The 22,117-nt window shown below is 32.7% G+C and overlaps 1 protein-coding gene across 1 annotated transcript in view; it reads left to right on the top strand.

Moving 5' to 3' along the window:
• Positions 1–243: 243 nt before the first annotated feature.
• sbb (scribbler) overlaps positions 244–22,117 on the top strand; it is a 402,653-nt gene continuing 380,779 nt past the window's right edge. The window contains exon 1 of the mRNA XM_089638842.1: positions 244–332. The gene's annotated coding sequence lies outside the window, so the exon portion shown is untranslated. The remainder of the gene's footprint in view (positions 333–22,117) is intronic.

Here is a 22,117-nt window from a genome sequence, read left to right as displayed (position 1 = left end):
TTACATTATTGTTGTTGACAGATTTCAATGAAATATTGTAGTGTATTGTGTATTATTTTCAGTATTAATTTATAACACGTATTGTGAGTCAACTGACTCCAGCATTGATTCAATTCGGTTTCATATTCTTTTACGCACTTATTTTTCGCAAAAAATTAATTCGTTTGATGTTTTAATATGCATGACTTCTGAATAAAGTGACTGTTGTTTTTGAAGTGGTGTAGATGTTTAATGATTGTGAATTGTGCAATTGGATTACTTGATCCGTGCTGAATTGGATATTGATAATGGATTGTTTTGAGGAATAGCAGTCTTCATTATCCATATTACCGGTAAGCGGGTACAAATGATAATACGTTATTTTGACTATTTGAATCAAATCTAATATGAAAATAACATTATTTTTGGTAGCGTCTTCAGCTCTATTTTATTCATATGTTGGTTTCCAACACAACTAATTCAAAGTTTTTGACATTAGAGCAAAACTTTCAACAATATTAATCAAACTTTTCATCTGTAAACATCTTATTTGTAAATATCCAGAGGTGAGCCTAAATTATTAAAAAAACACTTCGTATCAGTTTAATTACCATGAAGAACAACTATTTCCGTCATTTGAGATTGGAGAAGCACATTTATTCATATTTTGTCGGCACCCCGAGGTGATGGTAAAAAATGCATAAAAATCCCATTTTTGTCAATCAGGGTTGAAAAATTTCATGCGTTTTGATGGTTCGACCATATTTTGTTCTTGTTTGATGTATGCGTGTCCAGTTATTCTACAACTTTACCATTATTTTATAATCCTTCTAGAGATTGTACTAATGTTACACTTTCTGTCGTCATTTTACCATCAAATGACACTTTTAACTGTTATTTAAAAAATATATTTCTTGTATTTGCTTTTGCTTGCGTACTGTGATATGCGATTATTGTTTATGGTATATTTATACCGTAGATATAATAAATAAATTATAGGGTTCGAATATATAATACAGTGACTCATAAATCAACCACTCACTGAACCGCTTAAATAAACCACTCACTAGATCGATATCTTCGGGTTTTTTGTACTGAGCAGATTGGTAGTAAATTTTACCATTGATATGCCAATATTTAAGACAAATTTTATGCGTGTGCAAAAAGTACGTTACACACCATTTACTAGGATAGAGGAAACTAAAAAAAGGCGCAACCATAGACAATATAATTCTCATTCGGAGCCTACCCCATTCACTAGCCTAAAATATTATTTTTAAAATAAAAATATATAAATGTCGATATATTCCCTCACAACAAAAAAGATTCATCGGACAAAGTGCTGTCATGCGAAAATGAGCTTAAAGTATCTTTCTTTAAAGCTCATTTTCTCGGGACAGCGTATGTCAGGTGAAATCTTGTTGTTCTGAGATGAACAATCAATCTGTCGTAAAAATAAACTAAACAGGAAATACAAGAATATATAAGTACATAACACATTTTAAAAAAGGTTTTGAAAGATATTCATTATGATGACGAGTAATTAAAAAAAGCTAGACGAATAAAATAAACTAATTAAGACAACCATTTCTTCCTATATTTAGTGTACTTTAAAAAACGTTAAAAGGCCATTTTCTCATGGAATCTGGTCCATTATACGGTCTTATGTCTTTGCCACATAATTTCTTATTGATGTCTGCACACCATGAATTAATTATGATGGACACAGTAAATTTTATAATTGCATATATCACAATTTTTCTATGCCCTTCACAATTAATCCAATCGAAACATACAAATTTGGAAAAAGTTTTTTTGATAATAGGCCCAAGATGAAAATTCTCGCAATTATGATTAAATACATACTCGACGCCAAGCAGGAACTATTTCTATAATGAGTTGCCATAGCAAGACATTTTTTTAGAAGGCAATTTTTTGTTGGATTTTTCGTAGGTGACGCCTGGTCCTCAAAATCTCCATATGCAACATCTTTTTCTTTGGAGAAAAGATTGCAGTTGGCCCAATGTACCTTAAAATGCGCCTTCGTTTACTTATAAAAACACAACATTTGGTTTCATTATTCGATACAAAAGCTACCAAAAAATTATGATTAAAAAGTTATAAATATACTTACGCAGAGAACCATCGTTTTTCCGTGTAGTTACAATGCTGCTGGGTTCAGGAACACTTATGTCTGAAAAAAAATCTTATTGAAGAAATAATCTGCATATTAGATGAGCGAAACATACAATATTATTTCCTTTCACTTAATATAAAATAGATATATACTAACCACCAACAATCACACCGCTGCGTTCGTGGAAGAAATTACGCTCTGAAATAAAAATGTTGGTTAAATAATAATATGAATAAAATTAATAAGGTAAGTCGATGTAATATAGAAGACTTGTAAAATTTAATCATGATATTGGAGTGCATCACTATATGCGCTGTACAATCCGGGCAGAATACTGTCGTCACAGGTACGGTCTAAAGACGAAAATAGATTCAATTCTGATGTTAAATTAAGATAAGTTATTCAATACATTAGGAACAAACAAAGAGAGATTCACACCTGTATTTGTGTTGTAATCAGGGGTCTTGTTTTCAACACACCGAGGTCGAGGTACCTCCACATATTGTCCGATGACGGGATCCAACCTGTTAATTGTCTACGACCATTCACAAACAGACTCTCGTCGCACTCTTTAAAACTCGGAATCCTATGTCGAATTGATTTTGAATCTGTGCATCCTTTCACATCGCACTGAACTTTATGAGTTAAAATTTTCGGCGGAAAGATATTCATAACAATGAATAACATAATAAATAATGAATAACTTTATTTGTTTTATTATTCGTCAGGAATATAAACTGCACACAAAAGAAGTCAAACCATAGATATTTCACTTATCTTTCAACAGTTTTTTTATAGTAATAAAGGGTTTCTCATTGGTTTCTCCAAAAAATACGTCACATAGCCATAGATATTTACGCGTCTTTTTTACTGACCCACTTTGGTCTCAGATCGTACCCCGACATCTTCGGGCTTTTTGTACCTATATAACAAATTGGTCCTAAAAAACCATATATATGCCAATATATAGACAGTACAATTCTCATTAGGAGCCTATTAATTATACTATACACCAATAAAAAACTCTGAATGTTTAATCCATAGACTTTCAGAGTTTTTCATTAGCGGATATAGTTGGCCAATCATATGACGTCACAATATTTCGGTTCCAATTTTCGATCGGAGTGTGCAGTGTCTTCTGTAAATCACTTAATTGTGATATATTATTTTATACCTATTACATTCGTATTTATGCAAAGGCCAGTTCTATTTCAAAAGCGTATATACATATGGAAAAAAAAAATTGTATAAACGGCAGGGAACAACCCAAACAACCTAAACATAACACAAAAACCATTAATTCACATTAAACGCTGACAAGAATATTTTGTAGAACTAATAACAATCGGTATCTAGATAATCCAAGATCAACTTTGGACATTGACATGTAACACAAAATCGTTTCGTTATAATGATGATGAAGATTGAATACACAAAAAGGTTAAAAGAAACAATGGAATGGTGAGGAATATTTTATATACATTATAAACAAACAATCTGATAGCCTGTATGTAGGAATTTAAAATTAATTCATCAATTAATTTTCTCTGATCGTAGTGTATAATCTCATCATGGAAATAAATTTAAAATATGTAATTTGATGGGAAGACATTATTACATTTCTTGGCATGCGTGACCAACCTCAAGGCATTTATATATGATATATCTATCTAGGCATTTATATATGATATATCTATCTAGTTTTATTGTATGTAGATTTGCTTGAATTTAGGTCATGCCAATTTTAGTACAAAATTAAATTTTAGCAGTAGTAGAAAGAAAATAACTGGCAAGTTAAAACCGCTGGAATCAACCCAATAAAAATATTCTTTTCTGGAACGGCCTGCTTGGAAATTTGACAGTTTTGGGTGAATTATTTTCCCATTTCACACTAGCTAACTGAAAATTTTATCGTTCGTTTATATTTTACGAAATATTAATTATGTTTCTATTGTTTTTGTGCAGTAAATTCCTTTAATGGGAATAAAGTTTGCTATGTTGAACGAAAAATAATACAATACAAAAGTTGTAAATTACAATCACTACAGAATCTAATTTCCTTTGTGTAAAAAACCGTAAAAAAATTGGCCCACTTTTGAAAATAGTGAAATGTGAACGCAAAAATAATAGTAAAAATGATAATTAGATTATTTGTATAGCGCCGTTTTTGTGAAAAATCACCTAAAGGGCGCTGTACAATTTATTATGAGTTTCTAGGCTATATCTACATCAAATTGTGAACAAAGGTATGAAAACACTAGGCTTCGTATTAAGAACAACTAAAAACTTTCATTCTTTACAAGTCAACTATTATACGTATCTCTAGTAAGAAGTCTAATTGAATATAACTCAGTAGTTTGGTCTCCATCTTACAAAATTCACATCAACAACATTGAGCGAATACAAAAAAAATTTCTACGTTTTATAAATTTTAAATTAAATATCCCTGTCGAAGACTTAAAATACAATTTCTTATTAAATACTCTAAAAATACATACATTAGAAGATAGACGTAAAATAAACGATTTAACGTTCTTATTCAAAATCTTTAACTCTAAATTCGACTGTTGTGAACTCCTGCAACTTATAAACATACATACACCCACAGTAACAACACGACAAAATACAATATTCTACAGCAGCACACATAAGCGTAACTACATTGCCCACTCTCCGATACAATGACTTCACACCATGGGAAATCATTACTTGGGTGATGTTGACATAGTCAATACCAACTTGGCAAGTTTTGTGGATCATTTAAAACATTTATTTCACCAATACTCCTAAACACATCATGTAAACCTACAAATAGCTGTAATTTTCTGTTTTTGTTTCTCGTGTTTGTATGACTTGTTGCATAGCTTTTATCAAATGTAATTTTATTCTTATTTTTTATGTTTCAAAGTATCTGTCAAATTATACTACCAACCATGTAAAAGCCCTCTGGGCGTTAAATAAATAAATATCTAATTTTATTATTTACCAACAGGTACAGAAAAAAATACTTACCTGGCAGGTCACTTCAGATAAGCACACTTTTATTAAAAAGGTTACGAGTTTGCACGCAGAGGACAAAACAGCATTTTGCAAAACAGTTGACATTACATGATTTTACATTAGTTTTTTACACTCCATTACTATTGATATTACATTTATTAGAAGACTAGCTGTACCCCACCACGTGTTGCTGTGGCTCAATCTGTCTGTGCAGATAGAGAATCAATAGCCTGTGTTGCTTTTAAGTCAAACAGATGGCGCTGTTTTTCAAAAGAGCATGTTTTTACCTGTCACAGGTGAAATCTATATAATATAGGTATATATACAAACTCACGCGTATTTGTATTTGAATGCAAGTTTGTGTCAAAATTTCAAAGCAATCGCTGAAGAACTTTCGGAGATTTAAGATTTTAAACAAACGATGATTTACATTTTTATTTATATAGAAGATTAGTGGCAAAAGTAGAGTTGATATTTATTTTAAAAGAATATAGAATTTAGGACTCTTTAGAACTGAAGAAATTTTATTAAATTATCTTAAAAAGCTTACAAATTCTTAGTTGTTTACGTGCGGACTATGAAGGTGAAGACTTTGAATCTTATGGGCCTGACTGTGTAAAAATGTGAGTTTTATGTTTAGCTCTGAATTCTGTCGTATGTGAAATCATTATTAAATCACGTGGCACTCTATTCCGGGCTTTAGGTCCTGAAGATCCAAAACCATGCTCACCGAACATATTCTTTTTATTTTTTTATTATCTATTATTAATCTTATCTTATTCTACGATTTTGAGATTATCTTATGAACAGTTTAAAAATATATTTATACGATTTTCCATAACTTAGTATCTGTTGTGCGTTTTGGTTTCTTCAAACTTCCAATAGATGATGACGAGGGTTGACTGTCGTAAATTGGCATTTTCCGGAATACATATTACTGATAAGTAGGCCAGAGACATTCGGTTAATTGACTTGAAATTCAAAAAAATATTTACTGCACAAAAAGAGCACAAAGGGTATAATAGGTTCAGTGGCGAAACTATAGGGTGGCAGGGCTGGCAAAATGCCATGGGCCCCGCGGGGGCCGGGGCCCCGGCCGCCGCGAGCTCAGAAGTTAGAAGTAACTTAACATTTTTAACAAAATGTAATAAAAATTATTAATTTTATATAACTACATAAAATCAACTTAAGTTAGACACAACTAAAGGCCATATAGCTACAAATTCAAATAAATTATTAAGATTTAAACGCATTTATGAGAAAAGGATGTCGCTCAATTTTAGAACGCATCCATTGGTCCCGCGACTATGTCCGACAGGGACAGGGTCCTTTCTCAAAAGACAATGACAATAGATCTTTCCTAGAAAAACATTACTATATTGTTTCCAAGTCTAGCGTGAATCTTGAACGTACATGGCTATCCTATTCCTTAATACTTCAGAAGGCGTATTGTGAACCATGTTATTCGCAAATCGGGCATCTAAAAAAACACAAAATATTTGGATGGAAGGTTATGACGACTGGAAACATATTGTAGACGCCATAGAAAGACACGAGACAACTAAAATTCACCTGGATTCTCGTTTAACGTATCAACAATGGCGGCTACATGGAACACTAGCTGAAAAGCAAGAATTCATGATCAAGAAAGAAAAATCTTTTTGGCGCCAAGTACTCTCTAGATTCCTTGATGTTACTCTGACAATTTAGCCTTTCGTGGCCAGGCAGAGAAAAGGCAGATTGCAATGATCCAAATTCCCGAGGAAACTTTTTGAGTGTTGAGTTATTAGCAAAATACGATCCGATTTTATCAAAAGGCCAGATAAAAAACTAAAGTTGAAAAATACAAAATGAGCTCATTTCTGTTCTGGTTCTAAAAATAGAAAATGTACCCGTAAATGCCGCACCCTTTTACTCAATCATATTCGATACAACTCAAGATATTTCAAAAACAGATCAAATTTGTGAACTTTACCGTTATTGTATCGAGAAAGACGAAAATGGAATCCCAAAGGAGCTTTTAATTAAAGAGTTATTTTAAGGATTTCATGAAGTTAAGGACCAAACTGCCTTAGCAATGTCCAACCAAATTATTAAATCCATAAATCACAAAAATATACCTCTAACTAAGTGTCGAGGAAAGGGATATAATGGTGCTAAAGGCACTTATGGTGGAGTTCAAAAACTCATAAAAAATATCAAGCCAAATGCGGTATATGTTCACTGTGCTTCTCATAACGTAAATCTAGTAGTTAATGATGTAGTAAGAGAGGTTATTGATAATCAACATTTTTTTGAAACAGTTCAACAAATTTATAATTTTTGGGCATAGTATCAAAAGATGGAATATCTTATCAAGTTTTATATCTGATAACGAAGGGGAGTCTTCAACTTCGATAACATTAAAAAGATTGAACCCTACTAGTTGGTCAGGACGTTATGATTCTTTTTTTGCTTTAAAAGTTCGGTTTGTTGATGTCTAAAAAGCGCTAACGAAAACAATTCTGTTAAATTGAAAATCAGATGAAAGGAATGAAGCTTTATCGATCAAGAAGAAGATCGAGAACTACAGTTTTATTATTTTATCGGTTTTCCATTGCAAAATTCTACAAACTATCGATGCAGCCTCTAAAGCACTCAGTCCAAAGCCATCGATCTTTCAAATGCCTTAAAACGTTTGAAAACTTGTCTGGAAGAATTGGAAAGGTATCGACATGAATTTGAAAATTTAAAAAAGGTAGCAAGTAGTGTAGCAGAAAAGTGGTCCATCAACCCTGAAATTTCTAAAACCCGTCAGAGGAAGGTGAAACGCCATTTTGACGAACTTTGCGAAGATGAGCGTCTCCAAGATCCGGAAAGGTTGTTTAAAGTGAATATATTTTATCGAGTATTGGACATCATTATTAATCAACTGCAATCGCGTTTCCTTCCAAAGAATGAAATTGTTTCTAATTTCAGCGTTTTGCAACCTGCCACTTCGCAAAATTTAAATGACACTGATCTCTTAAAAAAATCTCTAGAATTTGTTGATATATATAAAAAAGACATATCTGAATCATTTGCCAGGGAAATTCTCAGTTTTCGGTCCACCTTCAGAGACGAATAGAAAAGGCCTCGTGTATTAGAGAACTTGCTGATTTATTAATAATAAAGAATCATTTTATGTCGTGCAGCTTTCCTGAAGTACGTACCTACTGCTTACAATTTCTGGGACTACAGCTAGTGCCGAAAGGTCATTTTGGAAACCAAAATTAATAAAAACATATTTAAGAAACTCAATGGGACAAAACAGGCTACGTAACCCCGATCTTTAAACTTTGATGAAGTTATTGATATTTTTGCGGAACAGAAAGCTCGGAGAAAAGAATTTTATTAATAAATATCTTGTAAAGACTAAATTGTTTTTTCATTATACCTACATATGTAATATGTATGCTTTTGAAAATAAAAATGTACCCACAATGTTAGTAATACTGTTGGGTAACTTCTTAAGTTATTTATAAAAAATCAATTACAACGCGACTGTGATTTTGGGCCCCATCAAATGAATTTGCCACGGGCCCCCCGATGGTATAGTTTCGCCACTGTATAGGTTACATCCTATTTCTTCCAGCTTACCCAACAAATACACATTATATTACATAACCCAACAATTACATATTAAAAAATGTATGTAAATAAAAAATAAAAAACAGAGGTATTCAATTTATGTAAGGTATTCATTTAAGGTGTAGTGACATTTGTTTAAAAGAAATGTTTTTATTGTTGATTTAAATTTAAGTATGTCGGTTATTTGTTTGATGCTACGTGGAAGGTTGTTATGTACTTTAATATCCATTTAATGTATTCCTTTTTGAAATTTATTTTTGTTTGCTTTTAGGATTAATAGGTTTTCTGTGAACCATGTAGCGTATTTATGTGTTGAGTTTTTTTTGTGGGAACTTTTCTGGAGATGATCGAACTAACAGGCATAACTCCATTATATATATGTCCGTCACTGTCAGAAGTTTGAGATTTTTAAAAATTGGTCTACATCAATCCCGGTGATCAGAGTTTGTCATTTTTCGTAGACACCTCTTTTGGATGATAAAAACATCTTTGGCGTTTACTGAGTTTCCCCAAAAACCATCTAGCAGAGCTTAACTGGATTTTTTCAGGACATTTAAGCCAGTGAAGATTTTTGAAATGCTCTAAAATGTGGGTCTGTTGAAAATGGATTACGATTTGATATCTGGGGAGATTTACATATATTTTATTGCAAAAATCTATACTTGAAAGAACATAAGATTTTACTTGCAAATTCAGTCGCATCTATTGGCAAATTTCTCCGCACTGCTAATTTCCCTTAATTAGAAGAATTCCGTTCTTTCAGTTTTGTTCACTTGAGTTTTAAGGTTCGTCAAGGTTGAACAAGCCAATATAATGCAAAATATGAAATTGTAATTAAATGACTTTGATACTTCTTGAGTAGACATCATGTTTCTTATAGTTTTCGAGCAAAAAGCCCGGTTTTCCTTTTGGTAATATGCATCTATCAATGGTACATTTACCATCATAACTGGATAGAGAGAGAAACCCTTGATGTCGTAAAAAATATTTATACAACACCTTCTGACGAATTTTCAAATAGTTTAACTATTAAGCACTCAATATTTGTGTACCTGTATTAGTTATCTTTTTTTTTGTCTATTGCTTCACACTCGGTCTGAGATATCTGTTATTAGCAAGGAAGTTAAATATATTTTTCGTCTAAATTATTATAGTTACTTTTTTCGAAACAAAGTTCTTCTAACCGGTTATCACTTTTTTGAAATAGAATGTGAGTATTAAAAAGAGAAATAACTATGTTTACATCACTTTACACAATATACATGTTTCGTGAACAATGTCAACTTCTTCAGGAGTAAATGTATACTATAGTTAAAAATTATATGTAGATCTCCTTAGGAAAAAGGTTGAACATGGAGGGGTAAGAGCGGGGAAAGTTTATTAGAATTAGGAATTACAATGTTATTAGAAGTGAGAAACCGGGTAAGTGGGAAAATATGTAATATTAATACATATTTAATTTGAAATAAGAGGGTCAATATTTTTTGTTGCTTATTTATTATAACTGCATTGAAATTAACATTTTTCACAGTTGTAATTAACAAGCAAAAAAATATATAAACCGTATTTTAAATATTTTCCCGCTTAACCGCTCTTCTAATGACAATATAATTCCTAATTCTAATAAATATTTCCATCTCTTGCACCTCCCTCAACCACCCTTCTCAAAAGGTGATATATAACATAAAGTTAATTTGTTTTCAGGTGAAAAAATTCAAATAGCAATAATTGTTGAATGAAATACTAGTATTTATTGAATTATTTGGCGGTTAAAAATAAGCCGACTTAGCACATTGGTTCCGTGCGCCTGACCGGCAATCAGAAGGTGCGGGTTCAATTCCCGTGGGCGGTATTTATTTTTTCTCGGAAGATATTTTCAATCTTCAGTGTTTCAGGATAATAATTTTTTATCCTTTGTGCTTTCAATAAAAAAACCTTGTCTTGTAAACATAAGTTTGCCTTTAAAAAAATTAAACAGATGTATTTAAAAATAACGGATTTGTGATTTTGGCGCCAATTATAAACGTTTTTTTTTCATTGATATTTTTTTTATGGTCACCAATTTGTCCCCCCCCCCTTGCCTATGACGGCTAATATTTGTTAATATCCCAAAACGTGGATGTAGATGTGGATGTGTGAGAAGGGAAAGAGAAAGCTAGAGAAGTATAGTGGCTATTTAGATCTGGTCACCAAACACGGCTAAAGCCATTTCAAGCAAAGTTTCGATTCTGAATAGTGGTCTTTCACCAGGAATATACCAGGCGATACAGAATATATTTATGTGTATGAATTATGAATTCTTGCAGTTTTTGGTGCTTAGCTAAGTTTATTTATAAAACTCTTTAACTCCCCAGGACTGACAATATTGAGTGAATCAAGTAATATAATCGGGTCGTGTCAGTCGCCAAAACAATAGAGAAATGAAACGATTTATATGAATATGAATGACGCAGGAGTATACCTCCAGACAAAACTGCGCGGCGTTTCATCTTAGTACAACCCCGGCGTGGAAATTATGTGCTGGTTAGTTAAAATAGATTATTTACAATAGCTAGTAGCTAGATTCTATATAGACACCTAGACAGAGTCTTCTGTCATTGTTTTGCAGAAAGCCTGAGATTTGAAGATTTGTTCAATTAGTTCTGTACACAAAGATAGAATTACAGAAGTTTCAGTAAACTGATAGGGCTCCAATCATTTCAAATAAATGAATACAGCTCTAACCGGCGCCGGTGTCTCTTCTCCGCGTTAGAACAAAGAACAATGGGTGAATCTCCCCTAAGCTCTGCGCTCCTGTTAGCAATGCCATCCCGCCATCTTGTATGACAACAGACGTAAAATGGGAACTTTTTCAATTAAATTTAATAATCGAGTCTCGTTAACAAACCCTCTCCCCTTTGTTAGGTTTATTTTCCACCTCCATAAATGTAAATTCTCTGAGTGACGTTAGGCGGAAATTTAATGGGAGGTTTTTAGCTTATCACAAAATAAGTTCAGTCTCCAAGTTGAATACTTTGTTTACTTTAAAAAAAAAGAAAGACTAACATTCCAGGGAGCTATAGCATTACTCTTTTTTTATGTGAATACCGCATAAGAGCCCCAACTGCCTCTCACCGTCCGGTGCCAGTGAGCTATAGCTATAACCTCCCCAATAAGGAATTTCAATCGTTTTTTGTTTGTTTTAATCTATTAAAATAATTTTCGAAGTTTGAGTTTTTGACAGTCGTGTTGATTATTGCGTGAGTGATTATTTATGTTTACGAATGACGATGATTAATAATTAAAAGTGATGTACAAATAAATTGTTGCGGCTGCGATAATTTCCACATCCATCTAGATTTCACGGCCTCCGTGGTCATAAATTTTATTTGGTGATTCACATTTTATTAATTTAAAAATAATATACGTTCCAGAGTGGAAGATACTCTTAGTATCGCCCTGGTGTAAGACCGCCGTGCAGAAACGTTGCTTGAAATGGCTTTGGCCGTGTTTGGTGACCAGATTTTAATAGCTCCCCACTTTCATCTTCCCTATCTCCTTCCCCTCTCCACTACCTTCAGCCTCACAACATAACCAAATTGGGGATGCCGTAGTATCACTGGCTCCAGACGGTTGGTAGCAGTTGGAAATCTTCATCTTGGGCCAGGGTAAAATAGGATATTTTCTTTTTTTTCCAAAAAAATTACGATAGTGAAGGTATTATGTTGGCGAATAATTTTTTTTTAATTAAATTTCTATAACGTTTTTAAATGTGCTATTTTTGCAGCCAAAACGACAGGACCGTTTTTAAGCGGCCAACGTTAGCGACGGCGTTCATACGTTTGCGAGTTGACGCCAAAGTTGGCCCAATGCATTGGACCAACGTGTACATTCGGCTTAAGATTAATCTCACTCGAGTCGGTACGAAATCATAAAATCCCAATTTAAATACAGACAATATTTCCATAAAACATTAATTCTTTGCAAGTCTACCCAACGCAAATTTGCACAAAATTGTCCGCATTCTAAGGCGCGCGGCCGGCCGACCCTTGAAGTAGCGGTGTAATTATATCTGTCAAAACCCGCCGACCAATCACAGGGCGTTTATGTCTCTTACATCATCATTTGAAAATTAAGATTTATTAATTGATCCTTCGTATAATTATATATAATAAAACTATATTATAATATGCAGAGTCAGCATTTGTTGATCTAAATGAATATAAGTTTTGTAAGCCATAATATTTTTCATTCAAGTTCCTTATTGGGGTACCTTGTGAGGCTGAAGGTAGTAGAGAGGGGAAGGAGATGGGGAAGAGGAAGTCGTGAAGTACCTGAATATTCAGATCTGATTATCAAACACGGCTAAAGCCATTCATGCAACTTTTCAATTCCGAATAACCGTCTTACACCAGGGCGATACTGAGAGTATATTCCACTCTGGAACGTGCCGCAAATACTAGTACACACTGAGAAAAAAAGAGAAGGGTATTTTTTAATGAAGATACTGTTAAAAATGTGACTGCATGATCATTTCCCAGTAAAATATTAGTCACTCAGAATATATCTGAACACGTATTCACGCATGTATGTTGGCAGGCATGTACGTGTTCACGCAGGTGCCCTTATCCGAATAAACGTAATAGACGAGACGCGAAACTGTTATTATTTTGAAGAACACGTGTTCCGACTTCTTCATAACATATTCGTGCTTTACTGATGGTTTGTTATGAAATTTGTCAAAACATTCGTTATTGGCCTCCGGTCCCATTTTTAACAGAAAAACGAATAATTTTACCAGATTTTTAATAAATTAAAATTTTTTCATAATAACAGTAAATTTTCTCCGTGCAAGAGCTTTTACCTTTTAATAAGGGTTTGAAAGTGGCTTTAAATCAACTCTTGCTCTGGTACAGCAACGTATGACCTACCAATACCGTTTTTAGTGAATTACCTAACGTGTAATAATAATAATAATAATAATAATTGGATAATTTGTAGAGCGCCGTTTTTGTGAAAAATCACCTCAAGGGCGCTGTACAATTTATTTCCTATGATCTACATTTATTATTTAGAAAAGATACCAAAACATACTTACCTGGCAAGTCACTTCCGACAAACACACTCATATTAAAAAGTTTATGCTTATACAAGATAAAACTGCACGCAGAGGACACTTTATCAAAAAACACTGGTCACCGCATGACCTTAAGTCTGCTATAGTTATCATTTTTTGTGTTATGTAATTGGTCTGGTGTGTTATGGTCTGGTGTGTTATGTAATTTTAATTTTTAAAATATTTTATTCAAAATGTGCAGACCTACAATATTTGACATTTCTTTTTCTCTACTCAAATTTTCAACGAAGCTCTTCTCTCTTCATTTATCTAATTTTCTCGATCAACAAGGGCACTCCTATCAACTAAGCAAATTAACATGAAAATACCTCATGAGAAATATTGTGCAGATGTTGGGAATGGGAACCACTGTAATTTAACCCTGTGAAACCAGGAGACATTTTTTTTATTTATTTTTATTTAGTACAATATTTTTTACATTTCAAAGTTTTCCAGTAATGTTGGCCTCACTGGGTGGCTTGCCCATGCTGAGGCCTTCATTTTATAATATGTAGATATAATCTACATAATACATTTAAAGAGAAAATAATACATTTAAAATATAATCTTGTGTGTTCGTGAGTGATGTGTGTTTATATTGGTTTTGTGTGTTACGTGTAGGTTTTATTTTTATTTTATGCTATGACATTTTGGTAATATTGTCTTTTTTGTTCTTTAATCCATTTTGTAATTTTGTGTGTGAATTTATTTTTATTTTCCTCAATTTTAATTTCAAGTTTTACACTGTTGAAAGCTTTTATGGCATGGTATTGGTAGTGTCTTTGTCCAAAGCTTGAATTTACTGTCGGAGTTTTTATGTTTTCTTTGTACGCTTGTCTAACTGGTCTGTTAGTGTTATTTTGAATATGTTTAAATTTTTTTTGCCAAAAATGTAGTTTAGTAGTGTTTTAACGTATAATTGGCGTATATCTAGTACGTCACAGCTGTTGAATATATGGTCTATATCAGTCAGTCTATGTTTTTTTAGTATTACCTTTAAGATCGTTTTCTGTGCGGTTTCTATGTAATTGATAGCCGATTTTGTTGCTCCTCTCCAAGCAATAATTCCATCTATGAAAACTCAGGCGATTTAAATGGTTTGGTGTAGGTAATGAAAAACAAATAGTTGAACCATGAGAGATAGTAGCTGATCTGCGTGACAATAATAATGTCTTTTACTTATAAATTTAATAATATTGGTCCCAGAACGGTGCCTTGCGGAATACCAAAATTCAATGTTTCTTGGTCGCCGGTTTTGTCATTGATATCATAACAAATTGTGGGCGATTTGTCAAATAACTTTCAATTCATTGCATTGGACGTTAATACTATTAGTTTTCAGTTTTCAATGATATAAAATACAAACATTCGAAAAGTTCAAAAAATAATTTTCTCTTAGTATGAAACTTTATTCAGCATCATCTGCTGGAATTAATTTAGCAATATCGTAGTACAGAAGATGCCTCCAGAGGGAAAGGTATAAATGCGCCTTACCGGAGTTTTCGAGATAAAGTTATCAATCAGCAATTCCGCTTCCCGCTGTGTGAGGTAATCAATGGCGCGGGCGGTTATTCTCTCCGCTCGCTTTGAAGAGTTAAATATGCAAATAACGTTTACTTTAAAAGCAATACAAATTGAAGTTTTGAAACAGGCGTAGACCCGTGTCGGGATTCGCTTTGTGTCTCCTGCCGAACGAGCGCGGCGGCTCATAACTCGTAATGCGAATCCGGCACAACGGTGTATAAATAATAGCTAAATGCTAAACACACAATGCACACAGACGACTCGTGTTTGTGTTTCCCGTATCCGAGAAGAAAACCATTTAGCGATATTGAGTCATTTGTATTGTCAACTAATTTGCCCGTTCATCGAGGAATGTATTATGAATACTTAAACTGGGTTATACCTGAGTTGGTTTTATATTACATGACACAATTATTTATTGTACCTACATATTCAACAAGATTCTTTTGAAGTTCTGTTGAATTTTGTAGATATTTTTTAATACAAAATAACGTCTATGTTAGTAACGATGGCGTCGACGATAATTATTGATGAAGTTCTTTTTCTAATATTTGTTTTTTATCTATATATATTTTAAAAAAATCGACACCGTCGTCGTCGAGAGTTACTTATTCAGACCACGATTATTTGGATTTTGCCCATCACGAACTCATCGCAAACTTTTATCACTTTCAAAGTTACCACGGCCTTCACAGAACAGAGAAAGAATCGTATCAGAATTATTACCTATATTTATACTTTTCCGGAAAAGCTCACTGGCCGCGAATCGTGCCTTGTCCGCCTTTTCCGTATTATAAAATATAATCCTGAAGATTTTAAAAATACGTCTCTAGATATACGTGGAACTCTTATAAATAAAACATAAGTATTAGAGAAGAGGTAATCTCCCGCTTTTTTCTTCTTTCCGTTGAAGACTTTGACTAAGTTCAGACACTCACCATTCTCCCTTTGAGCGAGAGTGGGAAGGGTTGGTGTACCACTTCGCTAAGCCTTTGTAGAGAGCGAGACCACTGCTACTTCAGGGGTCGGGATGGGACGACGTAGGTGTATTTTTTTCTGAATTAAACGACCGGAGATTCTGACTATCCTCGGATTAAATATTTAACCTAATTAGCAATTCTTGTATTATTATGTAGATTTAAAAAAGGTTATTTACGTAGTTAACTTCGTTTTAATGGGAATAAAAAGGCTTAGGGATCTAAGAGACATTACAATAATATAATCTACGTAAACTGGGAACGGAGTATTACGTTCCTCTGAGAATAAAAGTACTTACAAGGTTAAAAGATTTAACTGGATCAAAAACTGAAGGAACCTACTTATATAATAATATAATATACTTTGAATCTTAACTATTAAAACTGATTTCAGATACTCACAGTCAGTTAAGATTCAAAGTATAGTAAATTATATAATAATAATATAATATACTATGTATCTTAACTATTAAAACTGATTTTTCTTATGCATAAGTTGTTAAAAATGTCGGTTGGTATTTAACCATCATCGCTTAACTATAACAAAGTATGCCTACTAATAATGAGGGTTTTTCGTAACTTCTTTCCAAAATACTATTTCTTTATATATTAGTAAGTGTGTTTATCTTTAAGGTTTATTATATCTTTTAAAATATTTTTATATCTTTAAGATGTATTCTTTGAACCTCCACTTTTAAGCTGTTTTATTATTTTAAATAATTTATTGTGATGATTGCTCGTTTGAAATGTTGAGCTCAATCACCAAGTAAATTTATACATGAAGGGTAGTCAAATAATATGTTCTTATGGGTAGAATTTATACCGTTATTATTTAAGCTCTGACACAAGTTACTATCAGTAAGGTAATGATTAAAAAGATGAGATACAAAGCTGGCACGCCCTTTTAACCATGCTATCTCATTCATACACAAATATCTCTTTCGTACCTTTAGACACACGTCCATCACAGTCATTGAATATCTGTTAGCAACCATACCAAAATATTCCAAGAAATTATTAAGTTAATTCCGTAACTTTTCAAAACAATATTTACTTCTAAGTAGCTTTCTTCGTTCTTTACTTGCTAAACCACTAGAAAAGTACATAATATCTATCAGATGTATTGTGTGCCATCTGCTGCCATATGTTTGGGAAAATTCTAGATATCTAGATCTAGATATTGTGGAGATTTATTCTATAAATTTATTATGGTGTTTTTCCTTTGTGGATATTGGAAGCCACCGACCGCCGAGTTGACTGTAACTCGAAATGGCGCGAAAATGTTGACGCAAAAACTGGGTTTACCACACCCGATGTGGGGTGAATGTTGTAACGGCGACATTTAACTGATTAAGGGCGGATTATGTTATTCTAAATCGGTTTGCGTTTTTAAGCGGCTGACAGCTTTCGTAAAACTTGTTTTAAATAACGATTGATCGTTCGCATTAATTTATTTATTTAGGGGAATTTCATGTCCTAGATATTTGGGTTTTAATATATTATATTTATGGAATCATGATGTTAATTAATACCTTCCTGATTGAGAATAACTCGTGTTTATGGGGGGAGTATCATCTTGAATTGTATACATTAAATAATTTCAGGGATACTGCTAATTATTGCAAAATTCATTAAAAAAATTATAGAAAATTGATATAAAAATAAAATTCCCGTGCACATACCTTTTGAAGACTGCTTTTTTTTAATACATATAATATTTATACCACACAACCAAATTAGTTTGAGGTAAAGTGTATTTAAGTTTATTCTTAAAAAATAAATAATTTTATTCAGCTTGTATTTCTTTAGGGAGTTTGTTAAAACATTCACTGCCTTACTAAAGAAAAAACACTTCACACTCGTTAAACGGTGTTATTGTTACACATTGTATAAAGACTGTAAACACTAAGATTCGAGTTGGTAATAATAAAAAATATCTTTAACTGAGCTCTGAAAGAACTGGCAACGTTGAATTTCCACAGACTGACACGTGAAATTCCGGTCTTGAAAAGATAGGTTTTTCGGACACGTTATTCTTTAATTGACTCTTACCTACTGAATTTAATAAGTGCTATGAATGTGATGTTTTTTATAACATAAATGTTTCATGTATGTGTAGGTAAACATAATTTATAGAAATCAACGTTTATATTGCGCTAAAATTGAATTAAAAATCTCATTTTTTGTTGTTGTTATTGTCTGGTAATTATTTCAATATTTTTTTATTGTATAAAAGAGATTAAAAATGACGTGACAGTTTTCTTGCAGATTCTTTAAATCAGAGGAATGTGTTTTCAAAAGTTTGCAAAACATATGCGTTTTTTTTAATTTTTTAAAACTTTTTTCATGTAGAAATTAAAATATTTCAATTTATAAATATCAAAGTCTATTTAAAATTAAAAAAATTAAAAGGTAACTTTATCTAGATGCCTAAAATGGTATTTGTTTTTACGACACCTTAAAAAAGAACAAATACATTTATGGCATATTTAAAATATCTTGGAAATATTCCGAAATTCGATGAGAAATTTCAAGATACATCAGATAAACAACCCCCTTTGGCTGTGTAAACAATGTATGTATCTTTCCGTGAACTATTTTATGTCAGTTTCCTAAATTGTTAATGTTTTCACACACACGGTGGTTTATCGAATGAATAAAACTTTCACCACGTTTTTTTAGTAAGACCGTTTTTTAGCAAGCGTTTTTTAGCTGATTATGTGTAATGGTATTGTGTTGTTGTTGTATTGAGTTTAGGGATTCATTTGTCCCGTGGTTCTCGGTCTGGTGCTCAATGACCCTATTTTTAGCTTATCTTTGTGGATTTTAAGAAATGATGTTTTTTTATTCTATTTATGTAATTGTAAAACACTAAATTCGTGGAATAATGCAGGTGTTGAATTTGACGGTCTTTTTTGGACTAATTTCTTTCAGTGGGGCTATGTTGGTTTTATATGCTCCCCCCCTCCCCACCAACGTATTATTCCATATTGTAGAATTGATTGGGCTGATGCATGGTAAACCTTCTGTAGCGTAGGTTTTTGAACAATATTACTTAGTTTGAGGAAAATGTTAAAAAGTTTACATATTCTTTTAATATTTTGTGCAATATGTTCTGTCTATTTAATGTGTTGATCTGTTATTATAAAATGTAATTATTTTTTGTCCGAATTGAGCATTTTGGTTAGATGCAGTCGTCAGAATAATTTTTATAAGAGTTATGAATAGTAATTTTCGAATTTATTGTTGAAAGGTTTTTGACCGTTAATGTAAATGTTATGTAGTACGTTTTGTCTGAGTTTAAGGATAGATAATTGTCATTTAACCATTGTTTCACTCTGTTTATTTCTACATTCGCGCTTCGATATGTTTCCCAGGTTTTTTTGGTTTGAGACTGTGTCATCGGTGAAAGACATTATTTTTTCCAATTTTCGGATAGCATTTCATTTTCATAAAATTTTCAACAATATTGGCCCTAAAACTGTTCCTTGAGGGATTCCAAATTCTGAAAGTGTGGGTTCGCACAATACATTATTATTTTTTACAGGTTGGTGTCGTATAGATAGATAACTTACGAACCATTCATTTAACCTTTCCTTGCATTCCAATATTTTATAATTTTTTTATTAGGTTTCTGTGGTATATACTGTTAAAATATTTGCGTAAGTCGATGTATATACTTAAACATTTATTTCCCTTTTTTCATTTAGTCTAGAGCAAAATACGGATACAATTATATTACGTATTTGAAAAATATATTAAAAGGTGTATATTAATTAATTCAAACAGTTTAATAAATAGTGTTCTCGGGTGAAATAATAAAAATTGTTTTAAAATGTTAAATATTTAGTTTGCTTATATTAAGGGTAAGCGAATTCATTTTTAGCCAATTTTAAAGTGTACTAAGCCCTTATCAGTCACATAAAATGTTTCCGTCCAGTTTTCTTCTTGAAATAATATTGCGATATCATCTGCAAAACTGATTAGTTGAACTTAATAAATAAAATCACTAGAACTAAAATTACACGAATGCCGTAGAATAATGTTTATAGAAAAATCACAAAGCATAAAATATCTCGGAGTAGTAATTGATGAAAATCTCCGTGATACCTTTGATGTGTAGGTTCCATCAAGGGAACTTCACTTCAAAGGTTTTACGGAAAAACTCACAAGCCTCTTAAATTTCTTTAAAAATCTAAGATTTGTGGTAAATAAAAAGTATATGAAAAAAGTCTGCTACGCATTATGTAATTCTCAAAATGAATATGGAATTATAGGATGGTGATCTGATATATCTAAGTATAAACATAACCCAAATACAATTGAAAAGGGAATCACAAATACCTTACTTTAAGTACCCACATGAACGCCTTTTCAATAGTTTTCAAGTACAACAAATATATGCGTAAAATATACGGAATCCTCTACTATACCGCGTATCCATTTAGATCGAATCAAAATTACCCAAAAAACCCAAGTTATAAAACCACTTTCAGACAAAGAAACTACATTTATTTTGCAACAAAACTCCATAAAATCCTTCCCCCAGACATAAAACGATCATAAAAGTTTAAGTACAAATTAAGAATAAAAATATGGCTGAAAGAGGTCAATGAAAAAACAAAAACAAAAAACACCAAAACGGCATAGAAGACAAATAAAATAGAATCAAATGATTTAGTCTGCCTCAGCACAGAACACCATAGTGAAGAGGACTAAGAAATATCAATAGGTACAATACTTAAATTCACCATGATATTTGCCATGTACAATGTGTTGTATAGTCGCGAAAATATATTATATTAATAATTTAATATAACTGTATCTGCCTAATTTAATGTATTTATTAAACGTAATTTATTTATTTGTTTATACGACATTTATAAACTAATAAACTACAATCACATTAAATAACACACACCGAGTATCTTTAGATAAAATTATTAGTGGTAAAGAGATTAAATCTTCAATCTGAATGAATGAGCTGATAACTTTTCAAATGGTAATATTTACAAGGACGACTAAACGACACATCCGTATGGGTGGCTTTCGGGGTGTTGGGAGGTAGTAGTGGGTAGTCGGGACGCCGGCCGGGGTGGGAAGGTTTTTATGCCTGTCCGCGCGCGAGAGAGAACGCGATTTGCGGAACACATACAGCCTTAGGCGCGAGGGAGGGGGACGCACACAGCCCGGCGAATCGATATCACGTGATACGGAGAGCGGCGTTTTCCGGCGGGCTAGCGCCATTCACCCCTAATTAATTGAATGCGGTTTATAGTGACTACATCCCTAATGGTGTTAGCGCCGCAAGGGTTGGGGTGGGTATGGCTACTGGGTGCTGGGAGAGAACTGCCCAATCGCGGATTCGATTCCGGGTAAGGTTTCCCTTCAGACCTAACATTATCTTGTGCTTGCAGTGTGTTATATATTTAATGTGTATTCTCTTTTTCTGGCCCTAGACTATTTGAAGTTGACTATCATCAGGGGCACACGTGATCATTTCACTGCCCGGAATAAATTTTCCTACGCCTGCTCAAATTGTATCAAATATCGAAACGTTATTGATAATATTGTTAACAACTCCAAACAGAATTCTTCCATCTAGATTTGAATTGAAAACAATGTATCCACTGACATAGTACCTTATTATTATCTATATTTCATACTCTTTCTCTCTCCATTTAATTTAGAATTTGTACTGAGACCGAATTTCTGAATTTGAAATTTAAGAAAAGAATTATCAAACTCTTCTATTAAAAAACCTGCCAGATCGCGTGACTTTTATTCTTCTTTATT

Source organism: Hesperophylax consimilis, chromosome 13 (assembly GCF_061612785.1).
Source record: "Hesperophylax consimilis isolate HC1 chromosome 13, BYU_Hcon_1.0, whole genome shotgun sequence".
NCBI classification, from domain to species: domain Eukaryota; kingdom Metazoa; phylum Arthropoda; class Insecta; order Trichoptera; family Limnephilidae; genus Hesperophylax; species Hesperophylax consimilis.
The sequence above is the reverse complement of the archived record's forward strand: the minus strand, read 5'-3'. Positions and strand labels throughout refer to the sequence as shown.